This window comes from Hirundo rustica, chromosome 12 (assembly GCF_015227805.2).
Source record: "Hirundo rustica isolate bHirRus1 chromosome 12, bHirRus1.pri.v3, whole genome shotgun sequence".
Lineage (NCBI taxonomy): Eukaryota > Metazoa > Chordata > Aves > Passeriformes > Hirundinidae > Hirundo > Hirundo rustica.
Window position 1 is genome coordinate 14,398,496 of NC_053461.1, and position 13,296 is coordinate 14,411,791.

A 13,296-nucleotide genomic window follows, 5' to 3' on the forward strand; every position below is an offset into this window, starting at 1 on the left:
TTTCCTCCCCCAGCACCCCAAAGTGACAATGCTGAATCCTGACACTGACCCCCAGCCTGTCCAGGGCTTCTGCAGAGCCAAACCTCCAAGTCAGGCTTTCACACAGTAATTTGGGGGTGCTGAACACAATCAGTGAGAGGTGTATGTTCACATAATCCTGGCATTCTGTGCTGCCAGTGAGCTGTATTTCACAAGAAGAATGATCTGTTTATCTGTGCTATCCGTAAGAAATGCCTAGCCAAGATTTCCTATTCTAGTTTATGTCAGTTTTCATTAAGCCTTTTGTTTCTACTATCTGAAGCAGCAAGCTTTGAATGGGGTATTATAAATGAAGATCATTCACCCTTCATAGAATAGACTCCTGACTTAATTAAAATTAAAAAAACAACAACAACAAAAAAAAACCCCTGAAAGAATGAAATCAGACAATGATGCTATTAGAGAGTTCCATATCATTGTAATTTGATGTCATTTTCTAAATGGCTCAAGAAATCATAACAGACAAGTGGCTGAATAATGCCACAGATGACTGTCTTAACAAGAAATATTTTTCCTATTTTCATCTGTGATGTATACACAGACAATAATAGCAATAGCATGGAAATAATTTCTTTAATTACTGTGTGCTAGACTATAATGGAATAAAATGACTATTGTTGGCTGGGATTAGAATCAGATGGATGCCTCAGAAGGAAATCCCCAAGATGTGGCTGGACAAACACCAGGCACAAACACATGCACAAATTCCACGACGCACTTTATTAGCAAGGGCATTCACTGAATGGCAGCTGATAAGGTTTTCAATAACATGGAGACTGCTAGTTGTATAAACCTCTGTAATCTAAACGTAATTCAAAGTGTTAACAATTTTGTAGCCTTTATCTGAACGCATTTTTCCCACATGCTTTAGGTGACCAGGTCATAATCCAAAGACAAGCAACTCTCTTGTTTTACACTGTTAGTCTAGCAAGTGGCAATTTTTTTTTCCTGCACACAAAGATCATCGTACCCCAGACAACATTTCATTTTGGTGTCTTCCATGAACCGAGGATGCACCAAAACAAACACAGATGGATTACATGTTGCTTGTGAGCTCAGCATTCCTCTTTCTTCCCTCAGATACCAAAAAATAATTAAAGAGCATTTGTGTGTGAGTAGTGGCAATGTATTCCTATAATTTGGCAATTAACTTGTCAGCTACCTTTATTAGATTCGCAGTACTGTAAATTGCTTTAAAGTATGTGCTGAGTGGCTCTACCATGCTTACAGCATCAAACTCTGCAATTGCAGGCTTAGAGATAAGTCTTAATGGCAAACAAGTTTGAGTGAAGTTCAGCATATATTTATATAAAACTTTTCTTTTTTCTGCTTAAAGTCAAGGACCTAAATCTTTCCTAGGAGGTTAAGTGGGATTTTGTTTTGCTCTGATTTTTTGAGGGGAACTTGGTTCCCTTCCACTCACACATGCAAATAAACCAATTTTGAAAGATGCAGTGTGTCCCAAAAGCTCATTTTAGGTGTCATTAGGTACACTAGTGAATTTTCTAACCCAGCCACGAGAATATCACCCCAAGGCAGGGGAGTAGGAGATGAGATACCTATGTCTGACTTTGTGGGCGTCCATCTTAAGGGAAACCTTCACCCCAAACCAGAAGGCTGTGGTGGCAGACCAGGGCCATTGGTAGGAGGCCTATGGGGCACAAAAGCAAGGATCCCCACTTGTAAACTGTAAACTTCGTCACTGTAAAGTGACAGAAATGGAGACAGAAAAAAAAGAGTATAAAGAGTGTGAACTTGTGAGGAACAACATGACTTGATAGATCAGAATTCGTTTATGAACTATGGATACAACAAAACCATGACCTTGATGCACCCCCAGACACATTGTCCTTTCTCCATCCTCTAACTCAGTGGATATGAAATGTTACAGTAACAGCTTACAAATTGCTTGTCCAGCTCTATCCATTTCTCTCACGCTTGCTAGGTGTTTTAAGGCAAGATTTGTCTCCAGTTTTCAGTACTTACTGACACACGGAGGTGCACCACAACAGCCAAACCCAGCTCATGGAATCACGTCGAGAGGCACTGGTTGTGTATGAGCCAGCAAGGCCAGCTCCAGTGTCACTGGGAACACTGAGGTACTTGGAGCATAATCACCAGCTCACTTAAATTTGCAACAATTTCCAAAGAGCCAGGATAGTTGGATGTGCAAGAAAACTACCAGAATTTTTCGAACGTTGCACTCTCACTGTAACGTGCACCTAACAAATGGAGGTTCTTTTAGGGTGTATACTCCACTGCTTTCTTCCTGACATCCAGAAACATGCAAATATTTTCTGCACTATAGCAGTTTGTTTGTTTTTAAATATAGCTAAGGCTGAATGTACTACCTTTCCCCATGGAAATGTTTCCTTCATGGATTACACAAAACTGCAAGAAAAATAAACATGTGCAAAGGTAAAGAAAATATCTAAAAATGACCATATACAGCTGGTGTTTCAAGTGTCCTGGATCCTTTGGAAGAATCTCACTAGGACAATACCAGATTTAGACAGATAATCATCTATTTAGATACATAAATGTACCAAAGTGCTTGGTTACCTTGATATTGTAACAGGATTTAACCTACAGCCTAAACTACATATTTATTCTGCATTTAAACAATACCATGTAATTTCTACTGGCCTGGATCCCGGTATCACCACTTCCAGGTGAATATTCTAACAAATACACTCCAGGTTTCCTTTCACCCTTTTTTAAATTATTCAGTGAAATTCAGAACCATTTTAGCCAAAGAGACCTTCATAGCCAAATAGATTAGGAACATGGGATGGGAACATAAGCCTAATGAGCAGAGGTGGGAACTACTCAATGGGAGCCCAGAGCCAGAGGGAGGGACTTCCCCATCCTGGAGCTGAGTTTAACAAGACCTGGCTCAAGGCTGCCTTCTCTGCAAATCTCACAGGGAGCAATAAATTATTTTCCCAGCCGAAAATGTAGGTAGCTTTGTTGTTGCAATAAGTTTTTTAATTCCAAAGCCACAGCTTCCTCTGTTTGTACACGGAGGAAGTATTGCAAAAAAACCCAGTTCAGCTGTCCCCTTGGTGCTACCTCCTTTGTGTAAGCAACCATCATTTAGCATTGTGGAGTCAACCCCTTTTATCATACTCTAACAGCTGCAGATATTTCACAACTAGAACCAATCTCTGCCAGCTTGCTCCCAGATCTCAAGTTCAAACTTGAGTGATACTGTGCCTAATTCTTGAAAAGTAATTAGTAATTATGGGTCTACTAATAGCGCTCTTAAGACACTGTATTTTGGCTACAACCTTGTGACTCCCCTCACAATGTCACTGTCACTTAAACAAACTGACTGAAACATCCCTCCCCAAGATAAATTTCACTCCAGCACATCTGTCTGCTGCCCTGCTGAGGTAGTTCAGGTGGTAAACTTTGCCTTAACACAGTTTGGGAATAGAATTAAGGAGTAAGAAACAACAATTGCAGGGCCTCTGCTAGAGGTCAGCTCACACATGCTTCCCTGGATGTGTCTGGCAGCCTCAGAGAGGCAAATCCAGGATCAGAGCAATATGAAATCCAAATGGTAAGTTCAGACCACATATAGCTACAGCATCAGGATCCAAATAATCATCAATCATATGCAAAAAAGCTGCATTAGGAGGGGACAGTCCTATACCTCCCCAGTGATTTATAAACTATGATTGTAATTACCCCTTTGAAACAACAAAGAGAATGGCCTCCCACCAAATGCGCATACAACACCCAACAACCCTCTTCTTGGAAGACAGAAGAAACCCAGACAAAGTTGATTATTTCATTCTAGCAACAAAGATCTTGCACAGAGGGAAAAATTATTCACTTTGAATAATTTCCAAGTGGTGAGTGGCTCTGGAGGTAACATCCTTGCCTTTGAAACTCAAGGGTGAAAACCTAGAATCCTGGCCAGTAGTCAAAAATGTGTGCCTTGGTGCCAAAGGCATTTCAAGGTAAGCGTGACTAGCAGCTCCCTTGTCCAGACAGCTGAAGCCTTTGAAGACAAAGTGAAGGCATTAACTGAGCTCTGACCTGGACTTGTACCACTTTTCCACTGTTTATTTCTGTTTGTACTTGAAGAATAGATGAACAGTAGCCAGGAGACTGAAGAAGAGAAGGCGGCAGAATCAATTAAAATGTACTTGGGAAAACGTCAAAGAGAACAAAACGAGATCATGAAGCAAAGCTGGGGCAGAGGTGAAGGTCAGGGTGGTGCAAAACTCAGACAGAGGAAGCAAAAGTGACTTCATCACCTTCACAGGGCAGCAGGGCATCGATGGGATCTGTTCACTGCCAGCTGATCCTGCCACATACACGCCATCCCCCTAAAAGTCCCCTTTCCCTTGAAGGGGAGGAGGGGACTGGAGCAGAGCCAGCTGCACAGGGGCCAGCCCAGCACCTTCTGGTCATTGTGCCCCAGGCAGCAGCTCCACTGCTCCTGGGGGCAGCTCACCCAAGGATGGTGGCTGCCTCCTCAGAGCAGCTCTATTCACCAACTTATTCAAGATATTCCAGTGGAGAACACTTTGATGTATAATTCCCAAGAGATGCAATGAAACACCCACAGCTTTCAAGTATTGGATTCAATGGTTGAAAGCATGTTGCAGGATATTCTTTGGTTGTATGACATTTTTCATTGGATTTGTGTTATTCACTGACACTTAAAAGAATAGCAAGGATAGCAAATACACCTAGGATCTCAAACATTTACTGCTTCTACTTCCTCACATCCCTGTCTGACTTGGGACCAGACAGGCATTGCTTTCTGAAGCCACCCACACTGAACTTTACAATAATATAACAGGAGCTTTTCAGGCAAAAAAACAATGTGGGAGCTGGAACTAATGAACAAAAACTGGGGAAAGAAAAGGCTCAGCTACAAGTAATTTCACATCCTCATCCTGAGGGCTCTCTAGACTTCTGAATGTTTAAAGTCAGACCCACCTTCAATAAATAGAGATAAGAAAGGATATCTCTCCTGCCTGAGGGACCAGATTTCCTCTTCTGCTCTGCCACTTCACAGCTCAAATCCTGTATAATCCTACATGCTATGAGAGTCAACTGCACCATGAAATCTACAAGGATGTCCCCAGAATTCACATATTCTTAATCCATGAAAAAGGGACTGACATAAGGATTCTAGTGTAGAATTAGGACATAGTATATCAATCATACTCCAAACAATGCATGGTGAGAAACGTTTCTTTTTTCTCCAAAAGACATTTGGAAATAATTTTCTTTGAAACAAGAAAAATATATTTTTGATATAAAACAAGTCTTGCAACCCAAAATTTTAGCCTGGACAGAGATAATTCAAGCTCTTTCCAGCCATGAATTCACAGCAGGAGAGAGAAAACTGTTGAGTGTAAAATAGCAAAGTCAGTTTAGCTGAGACCTCAGGCTCCTCAGATAACTAAGAAGTGAGTCACAGAGGCAACACAACTAAGCTGGTCATTCATCAAAACCAATCTAGCCACAGACACCACAAGTCCTGTTATCTTGCTGCCAGACACTACATTTTCCCATATCAGTCTCCCTTGAAGCCTGGTCTCCTCATGGTCTCACAGTCTTCATCATTTTGGTCTTGTTGATTTCTTTCCTTCTTGCAAGCATTTTCACTTGATCCAGGTAACAGGGAGAAGAGAATGTTCAGATAGACCAAGCCCATATTTTTTGAAATTAAACTTGCTGGCTCTTGGAAAAAACAAATAGTTTTTCCTCAGCTCTCTTCAGGGGGTAAAGAAAGAAATAATCTGCATAAAAACACTGACAAATGTATTTTACTGACTTTCTTACTCATTCATTGAAAATAAGTTCTTTTAGGGAAAGTTAAGGCATTTTTAACCAGGTCTCTTTTTCTGAAAGAGACAGAGGAACAAATTTCAGAGGGAAAAAAACTCCTCTCTAAAACCAAAACAGTGGAGATTTGCCCTTGGATAAGCACACAGGGTCTGTATTAGCCACGTCACTTAGTGCATGATTAGTGAGCTGTTGAATACTACAGTACGAGACCATTGCAACAGCACGTGCAGAGCAAACAAGAAGCAAGGTTTTTCCTAATACAGACTTAAATTATACGAGTGGCTCTAGAAAGAGAGCTCTCACCACCGTCGCAGATGGCTCAACCTGCACATCGCTGATGAGCCCGTTGATGACCAAGATTTTCTTTGCAGGAGGCTCTGCGTAAGCAGCGGACAATGGGCTGTTCGTGTTCAAGTCTCTCATGTGGAATGGTTTCCACCCAGAACAGCTTGCAAATATTGCTTTTGCTGACTGAAAGGGAAGCAGAATAACTCCTAAAACATTTGCACCGGTGCTCCTGTTTGGTTTGTCCCGAGCACATGAGCAACTGCGACACTAACACACCATCTTCAGCTGGGGAAAATGGATATGGCTCCAGTGACCTACCCTGTGCTTAAACCCTCTTACACCCACTGAGCCTGGATCCTATGTATTTCCCATTATGCTACGGCAACTGATAGAACTTCCATTCCGCTTTATAGCTCCTGTGCGTATCTGATTAATTCTTCTTTCCTGCAGGAAGTCCAGCAGCCATAGACTACATTTTATTAGGTAGAGTATAGCCAGATGATTCCAATAAATCACTTAAAAAAAAGGAGACAAGTTTCCTGGTATTACAATAAAAACCTACTTGAAGAGAATAATTTCAGATGATAAATCTGCTGCCATTCCCCAACACTTGCATAGCTGATTAGAAACAGTGCATTGTCCCAAGCACGTCCCTTCCAACTCCCCACTGGGAACACTCCCAGCAGTACAGATATAAAACATATTCTCTCACACAGGGATACATATATTGGTGATACACTGGTAACATTTAACAGCAATTGTGCTACATTTTGTGACAGATTACACAGATCTTTTTATACACATTTTTGTAATATTTAGGTCAAAATACATTGGGCATTCTCCTACCATTTTGAACTTTAAATAACAAGTCCAAAGAAATCGGAACAATCCGTTGTGAACACCAAACCCATCAAAAGCTAAAGGAGCAGAATCAGGACAATGATAGGAGTGTTATGGATGCTCTCAATAGAACCCTACTACATACATCATATAGAACAACTTCTTGCATGGCTCCAACACTGGATTTTCTTTATGCATCTCATCACAGCTGTACATAGGGAAGCAAAGAGGCAATGGAGAGAACAGGTGAAAAGTAAAAATCACCTGTGAGCACTATTACTGCATTTGAAATGAATTTGCTCCAGCCAGGCTTTTCCACTGGTGTTTGCTGCATCAGTGAGTGCAATAAAGAATTTTGAGCTGGTAAGCTCAAGCACTGCCCCCAGAAGCTGCTCAGAGGATGGATCACTGCTGCTAACATGGTACAAGCTGCTGCTCCCGAAGCCACTTGGGATTCAAAAGGGGAATTAAATGAACAACATGAAGGTGAAACCTATTTTCACGAGATGACTATGCAAACACATGCAGCAAGAAAAAAAAGTCCAAGCTCTACTAGCCTTAAAGGAATGCTGTTGGGCATTGTTGGTTTGTTAGCTCTTTCTGGTGCATTTTAATCAATACAGACATTCAGAGTTCCTTTTATTTCTCATGCAGCACTGCCCTTTAAATTTCTGTGTTGTTTCCTACCTTGACCCCTTTACAATGCAGCTGATTTTATAACACTGCACACTCCCAGACCTGAAATATGAATGCAACCAATGAGAACTAACTAAACTGATCTAAACCCCAAGTTAAGACTGGGCAGAATATATGTGGAGTCAGAAGTCTGTGACTAAGTTTAAATATCCTTTAAAATAATTTTTGCAAGAGTTTATTTGTGTGACAAGAGGAAGACATCCTCCCTGCTCACTGATACTCCAAGGACAGAAGCATAATAATTTATGAAATAGCAGTATCTGTCTAGCTGATAAAATATGGTTTAATCCATGGGCAAACAGCTGTCATATGTTAACTCTTTGATTATCCAAAAATCTGTAACTCTTTAACAAGCATCCAGATATCACAACTTATTGCATGCAGACAGACTGCAATAGATGCATCTCTTTTGGCACGTGCCTACACCTTGACTTCTGTTCCCAAATCTTTCTTTACCGTCAATAACCACAGCTGAAAATCCGAATCCCAAGTACAGCACCAACTTTCTGTTACACCTTGGAAAGCACTGCTTTAATTAACAATGAAGTTAGACTGTTGTGTTTGTGTAGGTTGCTGCTCCAGGCCATCCCTGTAGTGTTGGATGTTTGTGGTCTCCTCAACTTCCTGCCATTCTGTCACTTCTTGCTTGGTGCCTGCCATGAGATATGTCAGCTACAACATCTGTGCATGTAACATCAAAGATTCACTTTGGTTTACATTCTGGTGAGATGATGTAAAAGCAAGTTGTTTGGGTCTTTTTAAAATTTATTTTTCCTCCTCTTCTTTCTTTAGAAAAGGACATGCCACTGATGAGTCTCAGTTCAGTGCCGGATTAGAACAGTAAAGTGTGGTGGTTGTCTACAAAGGCTGGTGCACGTTCTCTCCATGGGGGGAAGGAAAAAACATTTTAAAACTTTCCCATCCTCAAGTGTAGAGGGTCTTCCCATGAGAAGTTTTGGCTATTCAAACTCAGAAATTAAAATTAGCCTAGCAATTCCACTTTTTTCTTCCTTCCACTTTCATGACTTCAGATGACACAAGTTTACCAGAGGAAAACAAATTTATTTAGAAAAGTTTCTGCATTGTGAAAGAAGAACCTCACTGCAACACTCATATGGTGAAACAATTACTTATGAACTGGTTTAGAGAAAGAAATCTGATCTGGCAGTCAGGATACTAGTCTCATAATTAAATTGCTGTATTCACTGCCATACAGGTTGCCCTGTAGACAATGACACTGTGCCATAAATGCTGCCCCAGAAGCTACGGATCCCACCCCTGGAAGTGCCCAAGGCCAAGCTGTACAGGATTTTGAAAGACCTGATCCAGTGGAAGATGTTCCTGTCCACTGCAAGGGAGTTGAAACTAGATAATCTTTAAGATCCCTTCCAGCCCAAAACATACTGTTTTTCTGTCCTTAGTTAGGCAATGAAATATTTTGATGAAACTGGATGCAACTCCCACATTTGAATGCCACACTGTTAGAATGAGGACAGGGGCACTTCTCTATGTTCTGTATTGGGAGAATAACTGTGTTGAACCCACAGATGTTCAGATCTCATGGTGACAGGAGACACGATGGCATCAGACAGCTCCGTGTGGTAGAGAACCTATGTTGGCAAGCCTTAAGAGAAGCTCATATTAAAGCTGCCTGTTTTCACTCTCTCTGCAGAAGTTATGACCAATACAAGGCTCTTTGGGACATTAATTACCAGCAAGAAGAAAGATAAACAGAATTGAGCCACTTAAGGCTTTAACACAACCTCCTCACAGCAGTTCTGGGGAGCAGGAAAGCTCCTGCTGCACACAGAGCTGCTGTGGGCACACCCAGGCATCCTGCAGAACAAGCAGTGTGAGTTCTGCCAGCTGCACTTCACAGGTATGGATGCTCCCAAACACCATTAATGTTTATCCTCTGGAAAATGAGCCTGGATTAAGAGAGTTCTGCATTTCTCCCTTCATCCATAGCAACATGCACACAGCAAAAATGCTGATGTCAGGTCAGGGGGCATGAGGGCAACTTCTGGCTACTTTCATCTTACCAGGTACTGTAAATAAGAATTGCAATTGCTCAGCTGTGCAAGGCCCTTTTGGTGTGCTTTGGGTGTTGTTTGTTGTTTTTTCTTTAAATGAAACAATGACCCTAATTCTAGTTTTCCTCTTCAAGGAAAACTTTTCAATGTAAATAGTGTATTTTTTCCTTGTTATATACATATATATACACACACACCCCTGTGAATTTATTTCTATGGCCAATTATAACCAATTGGTCTCTGAAATGCTCTTTTGAAACATAGCAGGAAAAAGCCACTGATTCAATAGGGAATATTGACTTTTTCCCTACTGCCCTGGATAACTGCCCAAACAAAGAACTGGTTAGACAAAATACAAAGAACTCTTTTGTGCAGGGCTAGAGTTCACCTGGGAGAAGTATTAATGAAGTCCCAAGGGGGTGGGGACTCAAACTCCCCTGCTTTCAATGATAAAAGAAGACAGGCTCAGAACACCAAATACCCTGCCTTCCTCACCCCTTTCTCTTTAAACCATGAGAAGGAGGGCCAATGTAATTGAGAATTAGGGACCTTTCTGCTATTAGTCTATAGGGTCTGTTAAGAAAGCAGGTAGAATTTCAGGTGGCACACCAGCTGCTGCATGGCAGCCGAGGATCTAAACCAAAGGTTTTAAGTAGGTCAATACTAGAGGACTGTTAACTCTTGCTAAAAGACCTTCAAAAATGTCAATACCACAAGCAATAATTACATGTGTTAGCTGTACAAATGTCTGAACTTGAAATATGGTTGTTCAGTGTGTATTAAGCCCTTCATTCAATTTCATTTCTACCGCAGAAGATAAGAAACAAAACCATCATTCTGCTAGACTTATGTACACTCTAGTGAAATACTGTCCCTGGCATTACCGTGGAAAATATAACACTCCTAACTGATAATTATTCACCAGCTGTGCTGAGGAACATTCTTCTCTCACCTCATATTTGTAAACTATATGTAGTTTACAGCCTAAAGTTGGAATAGTCAAATATCTTTTTTTGGTTCTGTTCATTTTAACTTTCCTTTAACTCCTGCCAAGCCCCTTGCCTTAACAGTTACACCGTAACAAACTCCTGACTTGAACTGTGCATTACAGAACCCATACCTGATTTCAGCACTTCTCACACATTGAAAAATAAGGCAGCAGATTGCGCTCTCTCAAAAGAGCTGGAAAGGATGGAAGTGCTGCTTGAACAAGGGGAAGCTGACATGATCCAAGTGGCAGTTCCAGGCCTTCTGCCTGAGCAGAACAGCACAGGGAAGAGCATCACCCAAGGGAGGGGATCTGTCTGTCCACAGCCTTGGTGAGTGAGGTGTTCAGCTGCTTCCCTACCCACAAGATGAAACAACCATTTCCAAAGAGGAGGAAAGGGCTACCCCTCCACACATGCCATTGGCACTCCAGTAATTGCAGGAGAGGAGAGCCCAAGCAGGCAGGGTAATAACTTTTTCCTTACAACTGTGCGACTCCTGAAATACCTTCATGCATTTTGGGACAACTGTGCTGCCTGTTGTGGTACAAACACAGCCCTGCTGTCCTGTTCCTGAGGACCTTTTGTAGCACAAGATCTGCCATTTCTTTAGTGCCACCATCAAAACATCTCCCTGCAGTGCTTTTCCAGTGCAAAGCACAAAAACATCTACACAACGAATTGGGATTCAATTGCTTTTGCAACAGTCACACTTTCAATGAGAAGGGCATACTTCCAGATCACCTAATTTATTTTGAAGACCACCTCTGGAAACTGTCCCATCAAACTCTTTCTCCATCTCCAGTGCACTCTCAACTTCCAGTAACACAGTGCATGAGCACAGCTTGCTCACGTGGGCTGTCAAACAGCCCCAGGTTTGGGAATTGTGGCTACCACCAAAGTAATACCTGTGGCCATCTCTGCTGAGCACAGACTGCTGAAACAAGTGCACACCTCTCTCTTTTGAGGGCTAAAAATCACAACTGAATGTTATTAAGAGCACATATTTAGAATGAACAGCTCAGAGCTAGGAACAATTAAGATACGCTGCCAAAGCAAAAAGATTTATGGCCTTCAGGAAACTACTGTTTTGAAGGAGTCATTCTTCAGACTTGTAATGTAAAATGGCTTTGATGAGCCAATTTCCTTTTCCCCTTTCATACATCCCCAACATACACATACTGCCTAGGTTTTCTATTATTTTATTTCCCCACAAAATGAGAAATGCTGAGACCATACCAGCACTTGACATAGATGCACTGTCATTTCAAATAATGCTCATCATTCAAGAGAAATACAACAACAATCATCCTGTAATGTGCTTTTCAGCAGGGGTCTCACAGAACAAATGCTTTAAAGGCATTTTAGGCTGGACTTTAAAAAGTAAAAATTTCATAGCTAGCCAAATGCTTTTGCTCTGGGTAGGTAAGCTCTTTCTGATAGTAGAACTAAATCCAAATAAATCTGGTAAGTGTTCTTAGGTAAATTATTCCATCATCTGAAAAACAAGTCTCTGTAGACATAATTGAAGGTTACTACTTTAACAGAGGGTGTAATGACTCCATTCTAGCTGCACTTAGCAGACAGTCTGGTATGGTAAGTCAATATAACATTATACAGGATATATTATACTGCCTTTGTTATAAAAAGCCTATAGCAAAAAGACAGCAACACACACAGTTTTTCAGAAAGCATAGTCCGAAACTTTCTGAAAATCAAAATAAGGCTGAGTAATCAAATTCCACCAATATTTTAAGTTAAAAGATACACACAAATTCATTACCTTGGGTGAGCACACACATGCAGACTCTTCTGTCTTCATGAAAGAAAGGGCATGAGGTAGCCTAGGCTGAACTTTCTCCTGGGAACGTAGGAAGGAGCAACTCTTTCACCCCCACCTAGTGTGCCTAGGGCACCATCCAAGCAAAAAAGAGCCACCACGCCATCAGCTACTTTCTTAAATCTCTCCTCTCCGAGGAAATAACGGGACTCACGTTAATCACAGAATGAAATCACCTTTATCTGCCTTTCAGTCTTGCTTGTTAAGAGTTGATTAGTCAAGGGCACTGAGGGGCTACAGGTGGGTGGCAGTGTCTGCTGACCTTGATGCCATGCCCCAGCACTTCTTCTCTATGAGCAGGGGCAGCCTCAGTTTGAGTTGTAGTTTCACTGAGTCAGTACATAAATATAAATATATTAAAGCCCTGAATCTCGACTGACTGTAAGCAACAGCTTCAGCCAGTACAAGGTACAAAGGCACAGCAGGGAACTCAAGCACTTCATGGTGTCACTTTGGCTGAAATATTTAAGGGAATGATCATCACCTTACCTGCCAGACATAATGCTACTTTATAATCCTTAGGAATCACACCAGTCTATGTGTGCATACACAGATAAAACAGGCAAACTCCTCTCCTTTTTGGCCAGGTTGGAGATATGCTCTGGATGTCCCGAGTTAAATACAAATCTTGCTTACATCATCTAACATGATTTGTCTCCTGACCACTTTATTAAAATTTCAGTGCCTAACTGTTAAAACGATAAAACATCAGCACGAGCCTTGCTTTTTTTAGTTTAACCTGAAGACTGATGCATAT

At 41.3% G+C, this 13,296-nt stretch overlaps 1 long non-coding RNA gene across 1 annotated transcript in view; it reads right to left on the reverse strand.

The window, feature by feature from the left end:
• Positions 1-12,685, reverse strand: part of LOC120758174 (uncharacterized) — a 52,562-nt gene extending 39,877 nt beyond the window's left edge. The window contains exon 1 of the long non-coding RNA XR_005702792.2: positions 12,483-12,685. This is a non-coding gene — a long non-coding RNA (uncharacterized LOC120758174). The remainder of the gene's footprint in view (positions 1-12,482) is intronic.
• Positions 12,686-13,296: the final 611 nt, after the last annotated feature.